At 37.9% G+C, this 21,847-nt stretch overlaps 1 protein-coding gene and 1 pseudogene across 18 annotated transcripts in view; both read left to right on the forward strand.

Annotated features, from left to right (window-relative positions):
* The window catches only part of MCTP1 (multiple C2 and transmembrane domain containing 1), a 527,670-nt gene that overhangs the window by 181,943 nt on the left and 323,880 nt on the right, over positions 1-21,847 (forward strand). Inside the window, exon 2 of one of the 18 annotated variants that reach the window (XM_072791188.1) lies at positions 6,181-6,272. The exons of the other annotated variants lie outside the window; for them this stretch is intronic. The gene's annotated coding sequence lies outside the window, so the exon portion shown is untranslated. The remainder of the gene's footprint in view (positions 1-6,180; positions 6,273-21,847) is intronic. 18 annotated transcript variants of the gene reach the window in all.
* Positions 1-21,847, forward strand: part of LOC140612941 (developmental pluripotency-associated protein 4-like) — a 33,421-nt pseudogene that overhangs the window by 2,416 nt on the left and 9,158 nt on the right.

The raw sequence follows: 21,847 nt of genomic DNA on the forward strand, positions 1-21,847 counted from the left end.
AGTAAAGGAGCTGACAAGGCATCAGAGCTACTCAGGATTCCACTCTGGATTCAGAATATTTCTTTTCAGTAATAAAAGGCTCCCTTTTCTGCTCTTTGTAAACTATTTTACTAGTTAATTTCCAGCTTATATAAAAATGTTTTACAGGAATGAGCTCCAAAAATAAAACCCCCAAACCCAATTTTACCTAAGTCCTGGTACTCCTTTAAAATTTCCTCAAGGAAACCCATCCTCACTCAAAAGATATTTATCAAGTGGCAACTAAATTTAATTTTCAACCTAAAAGCAGCGTGACGTCCTCAGCTGGGGACTGCAGCAGCAGAAGCACATAGTATGACATTTTTTCTTTGTTTTTAAAGATTTTTTGTTTAGGTAAGGCTTTGACAGGTTTGAAAAAAAAATTTATGGAGTATTCATTCTGACTCCTGAAAATGAAATCTTTCTGGAAGATGCTTTAGGTTCTACTATCTCTAATAAATCCTATTGGATATCAAAAGTAGCCCACTTGCTGGTAAAAAGAAGAGCAATGCTAACTCCTCCACCTACTTCTGAAAATCAGTTTTGAGGATCAAATGAGACTGTGCGCATGCGATTCCTTGTAAACTCCATAGAGCTTAAAAGTAACACTATCACAACATAAGATATACAAAATTGTGTATTTGGAAGAGAACTTAATGTCATCTCACAAATTCTCAATTCACCAAGAAGGGAATTAAGATCCACAAGAGTTAAAAAGGTGCCTTGCTTCACTCAAGCTAGTATCTGAGCCAAGACCAAAACCTGGGTCTTTCTATCTGCTTAGTTACCTAGAGATTGATCAGAAGACTAGCCGTTTCTTGACTTGCACTAATAGGGTTTTTAAAAAATATGTATTTTTAAATATTGATAAACATCTTTATTGAAAACTATATCCTTGGAGAATATCTTGCAGAAGACATATGACCTTGGGTATAGGTTTTGTGGGCTGAGGATTCTCTGTTGGATCTAGTTTAATGGAGCATGAATTTTTGGAATGATTATCAGACCATAACATCTGACTCTTGCAATCTCTTAGCTTTTGCCACAGAGTGTCCAAATCTTGTACTCGTAAAGGTACATATGCATAATGGATATGGGTAGATTTTGCAGCTTTTAAAATTGTAGGTAGTATGGGAGATTATTTTGACATGTTTGTTGAGAGTAGTGAGCAAAAAGATATTCTCCAGATGCTTACCCTTAAAAAGAGATTAGGGAAATTTAAATAGCCAATAAACTTGCAACCATTTTTGTTAGAATTGATCTATTTTATATTTATGAAACTCTTGTCTTTATCAGGGACATGACATGAGAGAAAGATGACTTTTCAAGTTACTAATGTTAATGACCTATATCTTACTATACCCATGAAGACAATGAGCTTATAAAGAAAATTTTTCTTTAACCTCTTAATATTAAGATTAAAAGACAGGTTAATTAAAAAATGCATTGGTAGTATTAATAAAAGTAATTTTTTACTCCAGAGAATCAAAAGATGATCATCATTTCTTTTTAAAAAATGTAACGCTTATGAAAGTTATATGCTACCTGTATATCCTATACTCCAATTTCTAGCTTCAGTAATAAGTGGTATTTTTTATCATGCTATCTTATTAACAGATCCTAGCCCTGCTTGGAATAAAGTTCACTGCTTACTTTGATTCCTAGAACTGTATGAATATGCTATATAACCATCGGGAGGTAAAGAAAAACAGATGAGATAATGAAGTAAGGGTCTTTAAAAACTAAAAATGCAAGGTGATAATGTGCTGTTTAAGGGACAGAGCCTCAGCACTAGGCTTGTAGTAGCAGGAATCAATACTTCTTTGTTAATATTGACCCTTCCTGTGGTTTTGGAGGTAACAGTCTTGTTTTGATTTTGTTTCTCTGTCTACAAAGTTCAGGAAATTTCACATTAGAGCCAGACAATCATCCCACATATCCTATAGGTGCTTGGTAAATATTGATTAATGGTCCTGTGAACATCAAGGTGGGTGAAGCACTTTGAACTCATTTGAAAAGCTTATCAGTGTGCCATTTAGTATAACTATCAAGATTTGTAAAAACATTCCCTTGAGAGAAGCCCAAGAAAGCTTTGGAGATTCTTTGTTGAGTTTTAATTCCATATTAATTTTGTAAAGATACTCAAATTAGTCACTTGATCTTCCTTTACTTGAGTCATTTCAGTAGTAGAATGGGATTAGTGATATTTATTCATGACAATTTATAGCATCCCCAAAAGTAACAAATCAAGTTCCAAATCCCTCACTGTACAAATGTTTTTGTCCAAGATGAAAATAACAGTAATGTCTAACATTTAACTCTAATAAACTAACATTTAACATTTAACATCTAACATTTAACATTTAACTATATAATAGCTTTTTATGAACTAAATTAATTTCTTAAAACTGTCTTATGAAATTTGGGCACTATTATTATTCTCATTTGAAAGATGGAGAAACTGAAGTATTTAGAAATTAAGTGACTCATCCCTGACATGATGCAAATGGTTATAGAATGACTAGCATTGAACCAAGGCAGTCAGATTTCAGAGCTGCGTTACGTGACTACATTTTATGCTACCTCCAGTTAGAATCCCTTAATCCCAGTGATAGGAAGTTTTAAAGTGCGACAGAGAGGCAAAGAAATCTTTTTAATGTTAATGCATTTAATCATTTCAAGGACTCCAACATTCTCATTCTTAATGAAATCCAGGCCTTTATGAGCTAGAAATATATTAACTCAGGAATTCATATAAGATGAGACTAATAACAATGCAAAATGTGTCTGGAATGAGCAAACATAATGAATGGTGAGTTCTCCTACATGATCCTAGTCTTTGGCAATATGAAAAGATTTCCTTCTTTTGAGACAGTTTTCAATGTACACTTAATCAACTTATACAGTCCCAGAAAAGCTTGTGGAAATTTTTGTGTTTTGAGGGAAGATTAATGTTCTATCTCCTTTTCTCTGTACACTCCCTAAGCATTTCCTTATGAAAGGTATTATTTGGGGAAAGAACACATTAAATGAATAGTAGAAGTTTAGGTCTATTGTACAACTGGGTGCATTTTGATCTGCTTTCTCCAGAGACTCCACAAGTTATGCTTGGAATTCTTGGGTAATTTTCAAACCTTCATGTGTCTTCAGGTTTTGTATACAAGGACTTTCTTCACAAATTGTGTACCCTTAGTTTAGCATGATGACTAATACATGGTAGACTCTCAGTAAGGCTTTCTGGCAAGTTGAATGGATGGATGGATGGATGGATGGATGGATGGATGGATGGATGGATGGTAGGGATGTACTGGGACTTCTCCAGATCTGCTCTGAGTCATGACTCATGTAGCTGAGACTGGATTGGGACCAGACTCTCTCTGAGCATGTGGGTACAAAGGAATGAAGTATAAGGTGTGAAAGAGTTTAGCTCAATTAATCTCATATTTCATCATCTGATAATTTTCAGTGTGAAACTAATAGAGCCAGAAGTCATTTCTTGCCATAAGTTTTCCCACTGTTTTGTATTGGAGTTTCTTTAATAACACATAGGAAGCATCATTGCTTTACTCTCTTGATTCAAAACCTAAATGTATGCAGATATACATTATAATTTATATGCATTATACATATGCAGAGAGAGATTAGGTAAAATCAAAAGATCAAAATAATTTGAATACCTAAATGAATGGGAATTATCAAAGTGTGACTTTTAGGATTTATTATGAAAAATAAAATGCAAAACAAACAATTGAGACAGAATTAAAGAGAAAGGGATTTTTAAAAATCATTTTAAATGCTTTTATCTATTTCTTTCAATCTTAGAAGAGAAGCCTTGTTTTTTTCCACAAAATTTCATTGGAGAGCTCAAACTAAAAAGTCTGGGAACCAAAATTTATTTGGTATCAACCAGTCATTGTGAGGGATGGTTTCCAAAATGAGGATAGTGACTAAAGAGTTAGGTTAGGGAATGCTGCAGATTTCAAAAGAGGGTATTAAGGTGGTTATTGTTTCAAATTTTCCAAGGGGGAAAAACACAGAGAAAACTATCCTGTAAAAACATTTGATCAAACACAAAATATAAAGTTTTAGACAATAGGAGCAACTCTATTGGGAAAATTGCACATTTGGCCTTGGCCCAAAGGAATGATTAAAAATGAAACATGCACACACACACAAAGAAAAAATCCCAATTAGTACACACACACACACACACACACACACACACACACAAATAATTGGCTGGCCTTTCTTTTTCCTGGTCCTAAACACAACAGCATATGTTCACTATTTGAGGAAACTATTCCTTGGTGAACAGGTGCCTTGTGTTATTTGAAGTGCAATTGTTTCCTATGGGTCGCTGTTTCTCGTGGTGATTTTCCTACCTTGGAAATAGCATGCTTCAAGTCAAAAATCAGTGGAAAGCATTACCCTGGCCACAGCAGACCTGAATTCTATACTGTACAGTCTGGGCTTTAGTTTTAACATCCCTCAAATAAAGGATTCATCCATCTATTCATTCATCTATGCCTCATTTGTTTCCCAAAGAGTGGAAATTATTTTTGGGTAGGATTCTTTTCTTTCTTTTTCATTTTCAAATCAGTGGTTGCTTTTTATTTTCAACTCAGTTCTGAAACAATTACTTCCACGTTTATCTAGCCAAAGTGGCTGAAAAATTTCTGCTAAATTCAAGCCTAGAGTTTGAGAAATGTTCATGCTATAAATAGATATGTGGGGGGGACAGATGAATGAATTAATGCCTCATGGCAAATGTATACTCCAAGTGTGTAAATTGCTACAAAAATCATGAATACAGCAGACATAAGAAGACTGTAGCTTTATTACCTCTTTTAAATATTTGATAAACTACACGAAATATTAATGTTCAGAAGTTTTTGAAAAGTACACTGCAACCCAGAAGTATGCAGATTTTTACCGGGAAGCCACTGATGTCGACAGGAATATGACTTATAGTTATTTTTAGGAGAAGGTATTAAAGTGATCATTGTTTCAAACTTTCCAAGGAGAAAAGAACAGAAAATTTTCCTGTACAAACACTTGATCATACACAACCTTTAGGGTCAAAATATGTAAGTTTTAGACAATGGAAACAAATTTATTGGAAAAGCAGTCCTGTTCTTTGGCTCTTATGTGACAGGTGCTTTACAACAAAGGGCAGAGTCCCCATTTGGATGTTTTTTTTTTTTTAACATATCAGACACTAAGTTATTTTTTTTTTCAGGAATCAACTAAGGTCTGCTGCATAACAATACTTTCCTCATCATATCTTGAATTCTTTCTCACTGTGTCTATTATTTTTGTATGTTTTCATAAAAGATTACTATTATATTTTACTATTCTAATTATATTTTTTTAAACAGCACATAAGGAGAAAATTAAAACTAAGCATCAGTTTTATTCAAAAAGTATAGGTCAGTGAGCCAAAGTGTACCACCTATAAAATTCCCACGATTTCTCTATCTGAGCAAAAACGTCATTTATGTTCATAAAATTTTGTAATTGAAAGTGCCTTAGAGATCATCTAGCTCAACTGTCTCTTTTTGCAAATGAAAAATATTATGGCACAGGCAAAGTAAATGACTTTTCCAAGGTTATATCTACATCCAGCTCCCGACAGAGCCCAGCTGGGCATGGGGTTCCTAACATGCAACTCTGCGATCTTTTTACTGCATGAGTCAATGAGAGCATCACGACCCGAATTTAGTCTTCAAATAGTACATTGGGTTTGCACTTCAAATTAAAATGCTAGTTGTGCACAGCATAAATCAATTTAAATTTGGCCTAATTTCTTTTTGACTATTAAGCAATTTTTTTTGCCATATTTTTTGGAAGGGTATATTTTAACCACAGAGTCTATAACAGAAGCTTTTCCTGACACCTGAGAGTTTATCTTGACTCTCTTGGCACTGCAGATGCACTTGTAATGACAGGGATAGGTTCACATGAAACCACTTTTGCACATCTAAGTTGTACTTTTACACACCTCCAGTGTTCCAGATCTTCAAAATGAATGCCTACATCAAACTGACAACTTCATAAATGCAAATTGTTTTCATAAACAACATATTTATTTTAATCATTTTACCAAATAAGTGGCCACAATTACTAAGAACTGTTCTAATAACTACACTTTTGTCCTTTAAGTGAATAATGCACTGGAAGTGCCAGCCTCACTGCCTCTCCCTTGGTGGCGGCTGGGGAGCCGAGCGCCACACCCAGGCATCAGCACTCAGGTGGTAAGCACATCTCCAGGTGGGAGGCCCCTTTAGGAAATGGCTCAGATGCAGGCCATGCCAGGTAATGTGCTCTGCCCTCTTCTTTTTGGATAAGAAACAGAACAATCATGTCTCATTTGGCTTCTCATTTGCAACTGCAGTGAGGAATGAGGAAGGCAGATTTTTTTCCAGAGTATTCTTTGGAATGCTAGTTCTATGAAAATGACAGTCTGTAATCAAATAATTTTGGGAAATGTGAAATATTGTGTTCTCCTTTTGCATATTCACACTGGAGGCAAAAGACAGGCACTTTAAAAGCTTTAAAAGGGGGATTTGTTCAATATGCTCTCACCTGATATTTCTCAAATAAGCCTATTCTCAAAAATATTACCTACTCCTATCGTGGAACACTCTTGAGAAACACAGATGAAATATTCCCCTTGGTGACTGAAAGTCCTAAAGGGAAGGTAGATTGGGACAATGAATTTACTGTTCCCTTGGGGTCTCTGTCCCTACAAATCCATGTGAGCTCCCTATTGAGTATAACTAGTGTTTAAACAGCAATACTGCATAATAGTCTCTGCATGTGTGTATACATATGTACACATATTACTGTTTTTTAAAGCAAAGTGTTTACTTTATGAGTGATTTAAGGAATTTTTAAGAGTAATTTGACTTTTACCTCATTGAATAATGTCAGAACCATCTAAAATACTGTATTTCTGAACTGGTTTTTTCAAGAAACAATGGAAGCTCAAGGTGGGAGTGATGAAACTCTGAAGCAGGAGGTGGGTTAGATTTCACAGAACAATTCCTTAAGCTGGATCTAGAAGGATGTGTTGTCATTTTCCAGGTGGTAAGAGCACAGGCACAGAGGCATGGCTCAACATACCAATTTAGGAAGCTGGTTTAAAAAGACAAAAAACAGTATTTTTGGAGTCTAAGGTTGATAGAGGGGAATGGCTGATGAGGCATGTCAAAGCAAGTCAGCTCATAAAGGTCTTTCAATGCCACACTGCAGAGCTTGGCCTTCAGCTTATAGGGCAGTTCTTTTTCAACTGGATGGTGCACCAGATTCGCCAGGAATCTGAAAAAAAAAAAAACTGTATGTACCCAGGTCCTATGCCCAAATGATTCTTATTGATGAAATTATGGGTAGAGTTTAAGAATGTAAATCTGGAAAAAACACTCAAGTGATTGCAGTGTTCACCCCAAGGTAAGAAAACTCGAGGCACCAAAAAAGTATCTTGAGGGAATTGGAATTGGAATTATGAAGCTTTGAGAGGGATGATTTAAAAGTCAGGAAAACCCATTTGGAGGCTTTTACATCAGTCTAGGCAAAATACAACTAGGGAAACAAAGGCAGTAATATGGGAGTGGAATAGAGAGTATGGGTGTCCCAGATTGGGTGTAGATTTGCTCTGTCTGGTGTTTGGTGGCTGGCCATAAGGGTGAGTGAGAAGAAGTGTCCAGGTTTCTGACTTGATGAGACCAACAGTCATGGCAGGAAACACTGAGCCCTGGTTCATTCATTACTCCTCCTCTTCAGCCTCTCACTTTGCTACCTTGTATCATGTCTAGAGTGCTCCCAATTCACTGCCCTGGCTGCTTCTTCCATAACTTTGCAATCTGATGTTCTGTGCCACTTAGCACCTCCCTGTTGAGAAAACACCAGAGAGAGACCCTGATCTACTGGCAGAGCTGTCCTAGGACCAAGAGGCCACTTGGAGAAACCTTCTGAGTAGAATAATCATTTGGGGAGACAGAGGTGAATGAAGGATATTTGTTGGAGAACTCACGGAATATGTGCACTGTGAATGTAGCCAGGGCTGCCTTCAGCCACTTCCCCCCTTTCTACTTGGTGAGGTTGAGGAGGTGGGGCAGTTGGGAGGTATTAGAGCATAATAATGACAAAGTACACCCATGAATGGCCCTCAGTTCTGAGTCAAAGGCTCTCAACCACACCTGAGCAGCAGAGGAAAGTCAAGCAATGAGTCTGGATAAAGAGAAAACGGATGAGGTGAGGAAGCTGAGATTCTGCTGAACAACCAAAACTCCTAAAAATAACTTTGGCAAGCTCTACGGTGCCGGTTGGTCCTTCTCTGCCAAGGCTAGGAGAGAATTAAGAGGCCCCCTGGTGTGGGGTCTGGGGAACTCCTTGAAGAGGATGTTGGCCCAGCTGTACAGCAGGATTGGATGTGATCAGAGAAGGCCTTTGTGAGCTGTGGTGTGACCCGGTTGGCGGGGAGTAGTGTGACAAGCTATTCCGAGGAGGCAGAAAGGGCACAGGGAACAAGCCTTGAGAAAGAGTCTCTCAGTACAACCCATGAAAACAGGTGGAGCTAGAAGACCTGGGTTCAAATCCAGACCCCACCACATATGATGTGACCTTGAGAACATTATTTGGCATCTCTGGGCTTCAGTCTCCTGCTCCTAAAAAGACAAATAACTAGCTCCTTCCCTGGAGCTAGTTAACATAGGTCGGGTGTGGAGTCAAATGTGTACCCCCTGGTGCTGCCAGTATTTCCACCTCATCAGTGCCCAGGCCCTTTCAAATTCTTATACTGCAAGCATATTCTCATTTAGTGGTCTGTGGAGCAATCAGTTCATATGAGACAGTCTTGGGCAAAAATTGAAAAAACCTATACCCTGAAGGGTAAATTCGACAGTAGAGTGATTGATGGGACTCTTGTTCACAAGCTCTTGTTTATATATTCTCAGCCTTTGGATAATTTGTTTTGTTCAGGATGTATCCAACTAGGGTTAGGAAGGTAGGATTTAATGTATTGCAGAACTGACCAAATGCTTCTTGATACTGATTTTACCCGAACATAAGAGCAACTTGACAAACTCTGTTCTATGTGTGGAGAGGGGAATGGAGTCCTTTGGTGCCTCCAGAACCATATGCTGTATCAATATGCCAGCCCTCCCCGAGGGTCCCCCATACCTGCACACACAGAAGAGAACTGTGATGAATAGTCTCACATTAGTGTCTCTGAGAAAATCCAATAATAAAGAAGCCTGTATGTCAGTTAAACACATTTACTCTAAAGGAAGGCTTATTTTTCTCATGGACCTATCGAAATCTCTCTTAACAGTTTTCCTAACAGAAATGGGGTAAACAAGTACAAGTAGACGGACTTTCACACGTGCATATTTCTATTCTTTTTTTCTTGGAAATCCAGTGGAGAACTAAAATACTAAAATTCATCTCTCGTATCATTGCCAGATTTTTAGTAAAAACCTAGTCATTGCTTAAATTTTAAATTTTATTTAGGACAATCTCATTTACATGATGATGAATTTTATGCTTAAATTTTAAATTTTATTTAGGACAATCTGATTTACATGATGATGAACTTTAGATTTTTCAATCTGATTATTCTTTTAGATACATCAGTCTGTGCAGTGGCCACAAATCCATAGAGTGAGACTTGGGACCCACAAGGGCCTCTAGAGCACACACGCAATTTGTGAACGCTTCAGTGCATTCCTTTCCATGTGTTCAGAGGTGCAAAAATATTTTCTGAGAGCCGGTATGCCAGAAACTGTGGGGACACAGTTAGCAGATAAAATGAAACAATGTATGCTAACAAGGAGCTTTAATCACTCTCATGAATATCAAATTATAAGCTGTACTGAGTGACATTAGATGAAGGAGAAGATAATAGAGAGTATAATAGGGAAAGTTAATTTAGATAATGGGCTCAGGGAAGTCTACTCTGAGAAAGTGACTTTTAAGCTGAGACTAGTGATATGTAGAATTAATTTTGGTTTCCCCGTCATGTGAAAGTTTGCGAGGATTAGGGAAAACCTCTGTAAAGCACCCAGCATGGTATTTGGCGCCAACATGATTCAGAAGATTCAGGATTCTGTTTCCTGACCTATGAATGCAGAGCAGACAGTGCCGTGGAGCCCTGGGCCGGGCTGCCTCTGCTGCCTCTGCTGCCTCAGCTTTGGGTTTGGTGAATGGTTGGTAAACCTTAGGTTTTCTGTGGAGCCACATGACCCCACAGCCTTTCTGGCCCGTACTTTCACTGGCATGCTCTGTGTGTGTGAAGTTCCTCACAAACCTGCTTTGTTAAACATTTCTATGCAGAGTGGAGCACCCTTCCCTCCCTTACTCTGTGTTCCAGTCCATTCGACTTGTTTCTGATTCCTTGCCTTCTGTCCTTGGAAGTGGGCCTATCTCCTGCAACCCCAACCCTATGGAACTTCCCTGAACCAAGACAGTACCGTCTTCCCAGTGAGAGATGTATGTTCCCCTCCATCCCCTCAAAGCACCTGAACCAGGCCGCACCCCTCCAATGCAGTCCATCGTTCAGATCAGAATGAGCTTTATTTGCCCCTTAGACTTTGTGGTACCTACTTGTGCATCACTCCTGCGTGGGGGTGGGGGACCTAATGCTACATGAATCCACATGCTGCGTGAAGCCACATGCTCTTGATGGCCCTGCCTTAAACATAGCCGGAATCTTGTGCAATTGGTAAGGACCCAGAGTGTTGCTTCCAGGCCATGACAATCCAGGGCAACTCCCACCGCAGAGGAACCAGTAGCAGGAATGGGTTGGATCACCACACTGGGCTTCCCTGGGGAGAATGAACCCATCACCTACAGTGGGCTGGAAATGGGTTCGGTTCTGGATTAGTGGTCAGAGTATCCCAGGGAAATTACGAAGCAGCCAGAGTCACTGTGGATGCTGTGGGATTTGGAGCTCCCTGTAGGTATTCCCTGGTCTGTGCTGTAGGATTGGAGTACGCCCGCCACAGAGCGTGACCTCCTGACCACCGCAGGCTTTGTGGTCAGGAGGCATCAGCGAGCAGGGGTACCTCCATCGGGTTGTTCCAGCACCATCCCCTCCTCAGGGAAGAAGCAGAGCTGGGATTCGGGGTGTCATGAGCACAGAGCTGGCTCTTGACTGCAGCCTAGTAGACCTTTTATGGATCTGGTGTTGGCAGATGTGCAAGAAGAGAATTTAGGTGCCAATCAGACAGTGTCTTGACATGGGTGTGAAAATGACAAACGCCACCACAAAGAACGGGAAGACAGTTCTCTCCAGTCTTTGTGGTTTCTGGGGTTCTATCATGGAAGATAGAACGCAAAGCCAGTGAAAACTATGATCTGCAATGTTGGTGCATAAAAATGCTCAGATTCGGTGGACTTTAAATGATTTTATGGTCAATTTCTGTTATAGCTATTGCCGTCCACTGACCTATCAAGGATATAGCAGAGCTCTTGCTGTTGCATGAATACCTTCCATCACATCACCCCTCTCTTTCTGAGCAATCCCAGTGGGCGATGAAATAGGACACATTTGAGAGAAAATAGGTGACTATACAAAAGACAAGTGCATTTCTTTGGCTGTCAAAATTAGCTATGAAAATTAAGATTGAGAACATCTGTTTTAATTATGTATGTAGCACAGATTGTTCTGTTGTTTCACAGTTTCTCTCAGGGGGGAAAAAAAAGAAAAAAGAAAAGTTACCTGCTAGTCTCTCACGGCCTCCTAAGTCTCATTTGCTTTTAGCTGGAAAATGCTACTATTGAGATTAAATCATGTTCTGACATGCAAATATTATGTAAAATTTTTATACTTCTTGTTGCAGAGCCTGCGTGGTAAGATCGGACAGGACACACAAAAAACAGTCAACATAAATTTCTGCATAGGAATGACTGCCAAAGGACGGTAGCTCGGTGTTTAATTAGGCATGGACGCTGTATTTTTTGACCCAGTTGTGAAAACCATAGTAATGCAAACTGACACCCAGAAAGCTGCTGGGAACAGCCAAGGAAATGGAAGTGTACTAAGTAAAAAACAGCTTCCAGCTGATCTACCAGTTGAAGGTTTGAAATATTTACCACTCACCTGCCACTCACCCCGTGTCCCCAGAGTGCTGGACACTATAGAAGATTAACCCCCTAAATCTGCAAGGGCCTGTGGAATTGCCACCACCTACCACTGGGGCTATTGACATGTTAGACTAGACCCCCTGTTTTTTTGTTTTGTTTTCTCTTCTTATCACCTCCTTTTAAAAAACAATCATGGCCTAATTCCTCTATTTACTGTCCCTGAGAATGAAGTATTTTCCTTCTTCTATCAACATATTCTCTGTCTCTCTTTCTCTTTGCTGTACATTAAATCCATTTTCTCTGATTGGATTTTTCTTACAGCGAACCTGCCCAAGACCTTCTCTCTGTCTTTGAGAAACTTACATTCAAACGTGACTCAGTTCATTTTCTGCTCATGCTGACCATATAATTCATTTTAATTTGAGTTCAATAGAATGGTAATAAAATTAATAGAAGAGAGTAATTACCTTCTTCTCTGTCATAAAAGAACTTATTGAAAGATTAAATCAAAGATGATTTTTTTTAATCGAGGCTAAGAAATCGTTTAAACTTTATTCTAATAAAGCACAGATGTAAAATGTTTGAAAATACATGTAAGTATATTTTGAAGCTTAATAGTAAATATATCTTATTTTTGTGTAACTATTTTTCAACAAATCATTAATATTTATTTGCACATGCTTTTGAATTTGCTGTAGAAACAATAGTTTATAGAGACAATCAAGGAGTTTATTTCTTCCTTCTAAATCATATATTTTATATTTTGTTTTCACCTTTTGCTCTGGTTAGTCCCTCTAGTAAAGTGTTGAGTAATGATAGTGAGCATCCTGTCTTTTTCTTGATCTCAAAGGGGAAGATTTCATGTTTTACCATGAAGTATAATGATATTTGTTAATTATGAGATTTATGAGATTAAGAGAGTTTTTTTCTATTTATGAGATTGAGAGTTTTCTCCTATTGCTGACTTGCTATGATTGTCTTAAAAGTTAATAGGTATTGGGGCACCTGGGTGGCTCAGTTAGTTAAGCATCAGACTCTTGATTTTGAATCAAGTAGTGATCTCAGGATTGTGAGATCAAGCCCTATATCAAGCTCAGTACTGGGCATGGAGCCTGCTTAAGATTCTCTCTCTTCCTCTCCCTTTGCCTCTCCCCACCAAAAATAAATAAAAGATATAAAATTTTATCAAATGCTTTTCCTATATCTTTTGAGGTGATTGGGTGAGTTTTGCCTTTAATATACTAATTGGTGAATTATATTATAATTTTCTTATGGCAATACACCTTCAAGTTCATGAGCTAAACCCATATTGATCATAATATTTTATCCTTTATACATACTGCTGTATTTAGTTTGCTAATATTTTGTTTGGAATTTTTTAAGGATTTTATTTATTTATATGAGAGAGAGAGAGAGCACAAGCAGGGGAGAAGGAGACGAAGAAGCAGGTTCCCCACCGTGCAGGGAGCCTGATGTGGGACTCAATTCCAGGTCCTGGGATCATGACTGGAGGTGAAGGAAAATGCTTAACCAACTGAGCCACCCGGGCACCCCTTGTTTGAAATTTTTGCATAGATGTTTATGAGTGAAATTGACCAGTATTTTTTCTTTCTTATAATCCTCTTGTTAGATTCTGTTATTAATATATTGACCTCCAATACATAACTGATTATTTTCTTATAATCTGGATTAATGTATAACCCTGAAATGATTTCTTAGATATAGGAAGATTTTAATTATTGATAACATTTCTTAAATAGTTTTAGTAATGTCCACATTTTCTAGTTCTTTTTCAATTCATTTTAATAGATAATATTTCTAGATCTAAGTCCATTTTATATAAATTCCAAATTAATTGGCAATACTTTGTAGACAATGCAGAAGTATTAAAGATTTTTGAATAGAAAAATGGTACTGTGTTTAGAGACATTATGCAAGATGAGTTGGATTAGGACTGGAAAATATAACTCTTCATTGATCAGCTATTCAAATGGCTACTGTCAAAATCTTTTCTAAAATGGTCATACTCTGCTTCATCATCTCTACCCATTAATAAAATTATTGAATTTTTCACTCAACTTTATTAACTATAAAATTTCATCTTCTTATAAGGTGGTTGCCTGTTGGTTTAAAATGTCTTGTTGTATTTTAAAGGGAAGTTCCCTGGGTGGTTCCATTCTTCATTGTTATATGTCATATTGATACACCTATGGGCCTTTGTATATGATCCTACCTCAGAGTTTCTCCAAGTAGAGTCTAAAGAACCCCTGATACCCCCTGAACATTCTCCTCATGGACAAAGAACTTATCCAAAATATCAGACCATTGTTTTTATTCTTAGAGTCAAGTAACATTCATTTTTTTTGTACATATATAGGGTATTTACTAGTAACCCACTACATGAGTTATTAAGGGAAACTAAAGCTTGGTATTTGTTAATAAAATTAACGTGTTATTATGTTACCAGATTCTGAAGATACAAAACTAGCATAATCCCAAGAAGTCCAGCTATTAACATCACAACTGGGAGCATTGTGTAGCTCCTTCTGTGTACATACATAGAGTCTTCACAGATTTCTGGAATGAGTATTAGTATTCTTGTATTTTTTTTTAAAAAAAAGATCTTATTTATTTACTTGATCTGGGGAGAGAGAGTGCACAAGCAAGAGGAGCAGTAGAGGAAGAGGGAGAAGCAGGCTCCTCACTGAGCAGGGAGCCCGACCTAGGGCTCGGTCCAAGACCTGAGGCAATGGCAGATGCTTCACCCATAAAACCACTCTAAGTCTCAAGTATTAGTATTAGTATTAGTGTATCACTAATGTCATTTTTAGTTATGTTGGGCTGTTGCAGCTAGCTATTCTTATAAAAACTGGAATCAATTTTGCTTCACTATCAATCCCATTTGTAGTGTGGTATTTTATTGACCCTGGAGTGTGTAGGATGCATGTATGTGTAAATAGCTGTTAGGAGTCTCTCACTTCCCAAAAGTTAGACCTTAAGACATGTGTTGTGGTTTGAATATGAAGCATTTATGAAAGTAGATGTTCACACAGTTTGATCTACTGTGATGTTTCGTGGTTAGCAGTCTTCTTTGCACCTCCAACTCCTTGTCTCCCTTGGAAAATGGGAATGTCTGGGGTAGGTTGACTTTGGAGCCATTTATCTTGTTATAATTGGGCCAAGATAACAACCTTTTGTGGATTACAATTTAGGAGGCTATAGGGGTAACATCCTATGATAAAAAAAATGAAGTGGTTATGAGTGAGCGCTTTTCAAAGAAAATTCTTTTTTATCTTCTCTTGAAAATACAGATTAAATGAATGTTTCCTTGTGTCCTGTCTCCAAAAGTGAGGCTTCTTCTGGGATTAATTTCTGTGCTAATGTATATAATCTTTTGATTTGGGCAGAGGAGTTGGGAATCCTGCAGCTTAGATTTTCTTTAAAAGAATTAATGGCCATTACGGCACTACTGATGAATTTGCTATAATAAAAACAGATTTCACAGGCAGAGCAAGTTCAAAGAAGTAGGAATAGAGACATAAATTTAAATTTCTGTCCCTATTTAAGGGGATTGTAAAGATCCCTGATGTCTGGTGTTGAGGGTGAGAGGATTGGCTTTCCCAGTGCAGTTGTATTCCACAAGATAACACATCTTGACACACATCTTTCTTCATCTGCAGGAGGGCTCGTTTCTTATAAATGTTGGGAAGACTTGTTTTAAAATTATGCAAGGGAAGTTCTTTTTTAAAAGATCAATTCCTGGACCCAGAAATAATAAGATAACATTGTCTTGACAGTCATCATCATTTACGGTGCATACTGGAATTATTTGCATGTGGGTGGATTTTTCTGGCTTTGAGGGAATTTGTAATTTCTGAAATTAAATAATGCAGATGCCAGAGAATCTGTGGGGGCTGTTCAGTTCTTTTGGCCCATCTTCTGCTGAGGGGACTCTTGGATGAGATCAAAATACCAGACTTTTAATCTCGTACTGCTTGTAGGTTTTCTCACCTTCTGTAAAGGAAGCTGAGTCTGAGCATGGGAAGGGGGGAGGGAAACTGTGAAGCTCTTTTTCTTGTGATTTCAGCTGGACTGGATGCTGCTCTGAGGCTAAAGATAAATATACTACCAACCAAGAGATGGCTACCAACCAAGAGTTGAAAGTCAGAACAACAATGGTGTCATTTTTAGTTGATTATGTCTGTCACTTGTAGCTCTTCCTATACAAACTGCCATCAGTTTTGCTTTACTATCATTTCTACTTATGGTGAGCTATCTGGTTAGAAAACATTGAGACATTAACTATGATGGGTTTTCTAGTACCTAGATTTTTTTCATCAAAATATATTCTCTTCAATAAAAATCATAAAGGCATGGATTCTCTAAAATCTTGCTGGATGAGGTTTTAGTCTATAATTATGAAGTCAATTAGTTAATTATTAGTCAATTATTATGAAGAATTAAATAATATTGAATCAATGCTGTGACCAAATCCCATTCAGTGATCAAACTAAGGGAAATAGTTATTCTTAAATCCAAGTCTCACGTCCACTGATTGCTTTACTTGCCATTTTTAGTCTGAAGTGGCTACCCACTAGCTGCAGGAAGTAACACAACCTCTGTAAATCTCATGTTCTTCCTCAGGAAACAGGGTTAGTGCACTGAGGAACCACATAGGCTCTGGAGTCTGTCTGCCGTTGAAGCTCTACTCGCGGCCCCTCATTTGCAGTTGTTCAACCTGAGACATGTTCACCTCTGTGTGACTCAGTGTCCTTATGTGCCAAATGATAATTGCCATAAAACTGCCTCCTGGTGCTGTCATGTGTTTCAGATGAAACAGTGGGTGCCAAGCACCAAATCATGTCTTCCACAAAGAAGAGCACTAAATAATTTTTTTTTTAGATTTTATTTATTTATTCATGAGAGACACAGAGAGAGACAGAGACATAGGCAGAGGAAGAGGCAGGCTCTCTGCAGGGGACCTGATGCGAAACTTGATCCCAGGACCTCAGAATCATGACCTGAGCCGAAGGCAGACATTTAACCCCTGAGCCATCCAGGTGCCCCTCAATAAATATTATTAAAAACAACCTTGAAGAGGGCTTGTGAAAATGGCTATGGAAGTACTTTGGACATGCATTGGAAGGAGAAAGGGAGCCCGAGGAATCACTTATCAATATCATTTTTTAAACCCACCTCGATTTTAAAAACTTCTCTTTTCAATTACTGTGTTTTTTCTTGATTTATGTCTTCCCTCAATAGTTATTCCCTGTTTATATGCATTCAGCCCCTGATTTTCTGGTCTTTTCTTTTTCTGACTTTGGCACAAAGGGAAAGACAAAGATGGCACAGAGTTAATGTGGCTATGTCCATGTCAACCATCTTACATGACCAGCATGTACCTGCCATTTGCCTAATGAGTTGCCAGACAATGAGAAGGGGTAACAGAAGCCTGATGACCTTTTGCTGGGAATTAAGAGTGTGGAAACAAATATAGATTTAAGAGTAGATTCTTCTTTAAAATCTGTTTTAATATGTCATCTGGAATTCTACATAGAACAAAATCAATTTAGATAGGGTCATCAACTACTAACAGGGGGCAATGATTTTTAATTATTACAAAGAAAGAAAAAGATTCATATTGGTCCTTTCTTTATTCATAAGCTTTGGTAGACCTGCAGATATGGCCATTTATTTTTTTAAAAATTTTTAATTTCTTAATTTTTTACTTTTTTTACTTTTTTAGCCTTCTTGAGTTTAGGAGTAAATTATGCTCTGTAAGGTTGTTTATTAGAAGTTAGGGTTCATATTCCAACAGAAATAATCTTATGAATAATGGCCAACTTCCACAAGTCTGTTTAACCCACCAATAATTAACTGGTGAGGTTTTAGCCGTTCTTTAGGAACTAATCATCCAGGATGCCAGAGATGCCCTGCTAACACAGGGATGGCATTTTCACTTCACTTCCCTTGAGTTGCAGGCAGATTAGATGCCCCTCCACCTTCAGGAGCCTGGAAGTAGATATTCCAAAGAGACAGGGATGAGACAGGGGAGAGGAGTGTGACTAATGCTCTAGAGGCTGGGGTGCTAAAGAGAACATGGAGCTGGAGGGTGGGGTGAGAATAAGCAGAGAATAGCTAGGGGCTTAGCACCTGCGACCTGCAAAACATGCTCCTTATTTCTAAACTAACCCCTTTTTTTCTGTCCCACCTGGGATCCCACGGTTAGGCCACCTATTTCCTTTTCCACTGCCCTTAATTTGTCTTATCTGACCAGGGTTTCCCTCTGTCTTGGCCTCACAGAATAAGACAGTCTTTCAAGTTCCCTCTCCCCGCCTTTTGAAAAAATGTGAGAAATTTTATTCCAAGTGATAAAAGAAAGCTGACTGGAAATGAGAAAGTGTCCTTATTATGCTTACCCTCCCCTCTCCCTGTCCCATGACTGCTCTAGCCACACTGTAGATCTCCTCTTCTTTAGTCTCCTCTCCTCTGTCTTCACTATGATCTTCTGGAGATAAGGCTCCAGTAATAAAACTCTATGTACAATTTGGATTCAGTTGAGATTTCTGCAAGATTTCAGAGAACAATCTTAGCAGTCAAATGTGTATGCCTATCACCGCAATCCATGGGCAGTTTCTGAGCCCCTGGGTCCTAATGAGGAGGGTGGACTGAGACACAAGGGTCTAGAATGGGAGCTGTAGACACTGTCCAGTGGACCAGCACCAGGGTCAAGGAACTATGGGCCTTTTCAGAAGAGAGTGTCAAAGAAAGTCAAGTGTCTCCTGATCACCCTGTTTGGACTTCTCTCTGAGGTAAGACACACAAGAACAAATTGTCCCAAGTAGCAGGGAACCCTCCGACAATAAGCAGCATAAGGAAGGAAGAGAAAAGCCCTACAATTTTCCCTACATGGAAGTATTTTATCCCTTTCATTTATTTTTATTTATTTTTTTTTTTCATTTATTTTTATTTAAATTCATGTTGGTGTAGCTTATTTTAAGTCTGCATAAGGCTTAATAAAGTACTTGCCCATATAGTATTTCTTTTGAACCTCTTAACAGTTGTAAGGTAGGCAAAGGAGGTCTTAAAAGCCTTATTTTATTAGAGACAAAAGGGACCAGAAAGATTGAGTTGCCTCAGGTCATACACAGAGTATATGGTACAGATCCAGGCCAAGAATTCAATTATTTGCTCACTGTTTTTCCTTCGCATTCGATTATTTCTCTTAGTATTGGCCTTGACTCATGAGATTAGCAAAACTACAGGAATGTGAAAATACAGTAAGTTTAGTGTTTTATGCTTCATAAAAATCCTTAAAAGTAAAATCTGAACTATGCATAGTTAAGAATAAAGCAGGAAGGTATTTCTCCTTCATTATTTCTTCTTTAACACTGTGACATTACATTAAATTCTACTGTTTTCTAAGAATCAGCTATACATAATTTATGTGTTTGAATTATTTGGAAGGGCTTTAATAGAATAAAAGAAAAGAGCTGAAGCCTCAGCTAATTTATTCTATTAGAATATGAATAGCAAACCAAAGGCTGTAAAAATTGCTGGGTTGAAAATGATTTCTATCTGAACACTGATTTATCTTGAGAAGCCTGTTTTTTTTCCCTGTGATTTAATTAAAACAAATCCAGTTAACAGAAATAAAGTTATTCGTTTATTGTAAACAAGCTTCAACTCATCGAACTAAGTCCCGTGAAATGGAGATGTACAATAAATGTTATTCAGAGGAGATGATCTAGGTTTGATGATCTCTACCTTTGCTTCCCATTCTTCATTTTGATATTCTGCTGCTCATTGGTGCTCCAGTAGTTGAAAGGGAAACCAAAACCAAGCCCAGTGTGAACTAGAGAGAGCTCCAGAGAGCACCACTCATCACTGCATTGACTGTTCTCAAGAAAAATTTGGGGATGGGTTCAGCAAGGGCCACCTAAAGGTATATACGAAGATGAAATTTGGATATGTTTGCAATTTGAGCCTGTGTCCCAAATTATCAAAAAAGCTTGGGAGTTATCTGCTAAACAAAATAGTTATTATCTTCTAAGAGACTGTCTCAAGTTTCTAAGTGTATATATATTTTTATTAGTTGTATACATTTCTGTTCAATGCCTCTCTTACTTCTAAGTGACTTGTATAGCCTGGATTCTGATGTTAAATTTTTTTGGTAAATTATATCTAATACATTAGGTACTAATTCTAACTCAAACAGCTAAGTTATTCCTGCTGGCCTCTGTGTTGCCAAATGATTCATTTCCCCCCTCACATCACATCACAGAATCAGTTTTCGAAAAGAAAAGAACTTTTCTTAAATGGTTTTTACTGCCCAGTCGAGTATCTTTTAACTTCAACAACACCTGTGACATAACTGTAACCTCCACACAGGTTTATTTTATTCTTTTTTTAAAAGACATTTTCAAAAGTACAGAAAATACAGAGAATAACAAGCATCCATGTTTCCAGTCTTTGTAATTAACAGATGTTAACAATATTTTGTGATATTTCCTTCCAGTTTTGTTTTTCCCCAAGAAGTAAAATTTTATAGATAAAATTAGAAGCCCCTTGTGGCCATGAATCTATTCTTTCAATTCTCTTTTCATCTTTCTACATAAGTAGGTATGTGTGTCCATAAGTAAAATCTAGTGTATACATGAAATCATACTACAGATTTTCCTGGAACTTGTTTTTCAGGCTCACTGTTATGTCTTTGAGGTCAGTCTTTGGAAGGAGGCAAGGAGGGATGAGGGAGTTGACTCCTTTTAATGGAAGCTGTAGAGCAGAGAAGCAGTATTCGGGGTACTTCCTCAGAGAACTGACAAGAGCAAGGCTACCAAGATAGGAATTATTATCATCAAAGCGAGATGCAAGCATACAGTCCCCAGTGCTGGAATTGGAAGCCATGTGAAGCAATGTGTCATGAACAATGCAGACGTAGACTTACTAGAGAGACTCAGAGACTCACATTTGTCAAATGGGTGATACCTAGTACTCAGAGCTGCAAGTAAGAACTGGAAGGATTTTTGTTTTGTCCCTTATATCTTCTGCAGGATCTAGTACTGTCTGCTGCACAGAGTAGATAAATGATTACTAAATTGAATCATGATTTGTTCTTTAAAAAAAAAAAAATCCCAGGAAGATAATCTTCCTCATGGCAATCTCATGGCAATTCTCTGTTTTAGAATGATTTTACTTAGTTTTATAGTTATGATGTATTGAGTTTGGCTTCTGGAAACCTGCAAACAAGTCCTCCCTCTACTAAAACTAACGGTGATCTTGGACGGGCCCCTGGAGCATTAGGAGACTTATGGTTCTCATCTATTATGTCTTATGCCTTGTGCATGTTGGAGCAGAATAAGATTACTTTAAGCTTTAAATATTCCAACTTCCTAAGAGCAAAACAAAATAAAATCCACATATTTTTCTGGACTTTGAGATTAGCAGAATGACCAGAATCAACCATGGATGATTCAGCAGATCAGCGTGGAGCCTGAAAACTTTACCAAAGGGTCCAGATGATGATTCTCACAGTAGGGCAGATTTGGAGCATATAATCGTGGCCATAGAAGGCAGTTGATTTTTACCCATTGCCTAATGTCTTTTTCAGTCTTAAATTCAATCTTATTATTACTGTGGAGTAGTTTCCCTCAGTCTTCTTTTCAAGGTCCTGCTTTGCAGCTTCAAACACTTTGTGAGTGGTTGACTATCTCCTTGAGTGCTCCCCTGTCTGTTGAGTTGTGGG

The sequence above is a fragment of the Canis lupus genome, chromosome 2, assembly GCF_048164855.1.
Source record: "Canis lupus baileyi chromosome 2, mCanLup2.hap1, whole genome shotgun sequence".
Lineage (NCBI taxonomy): Eukaryota > Metazoa > Chordata > Mammalia > Carnivora > Canidae > Canis > Canis lupus.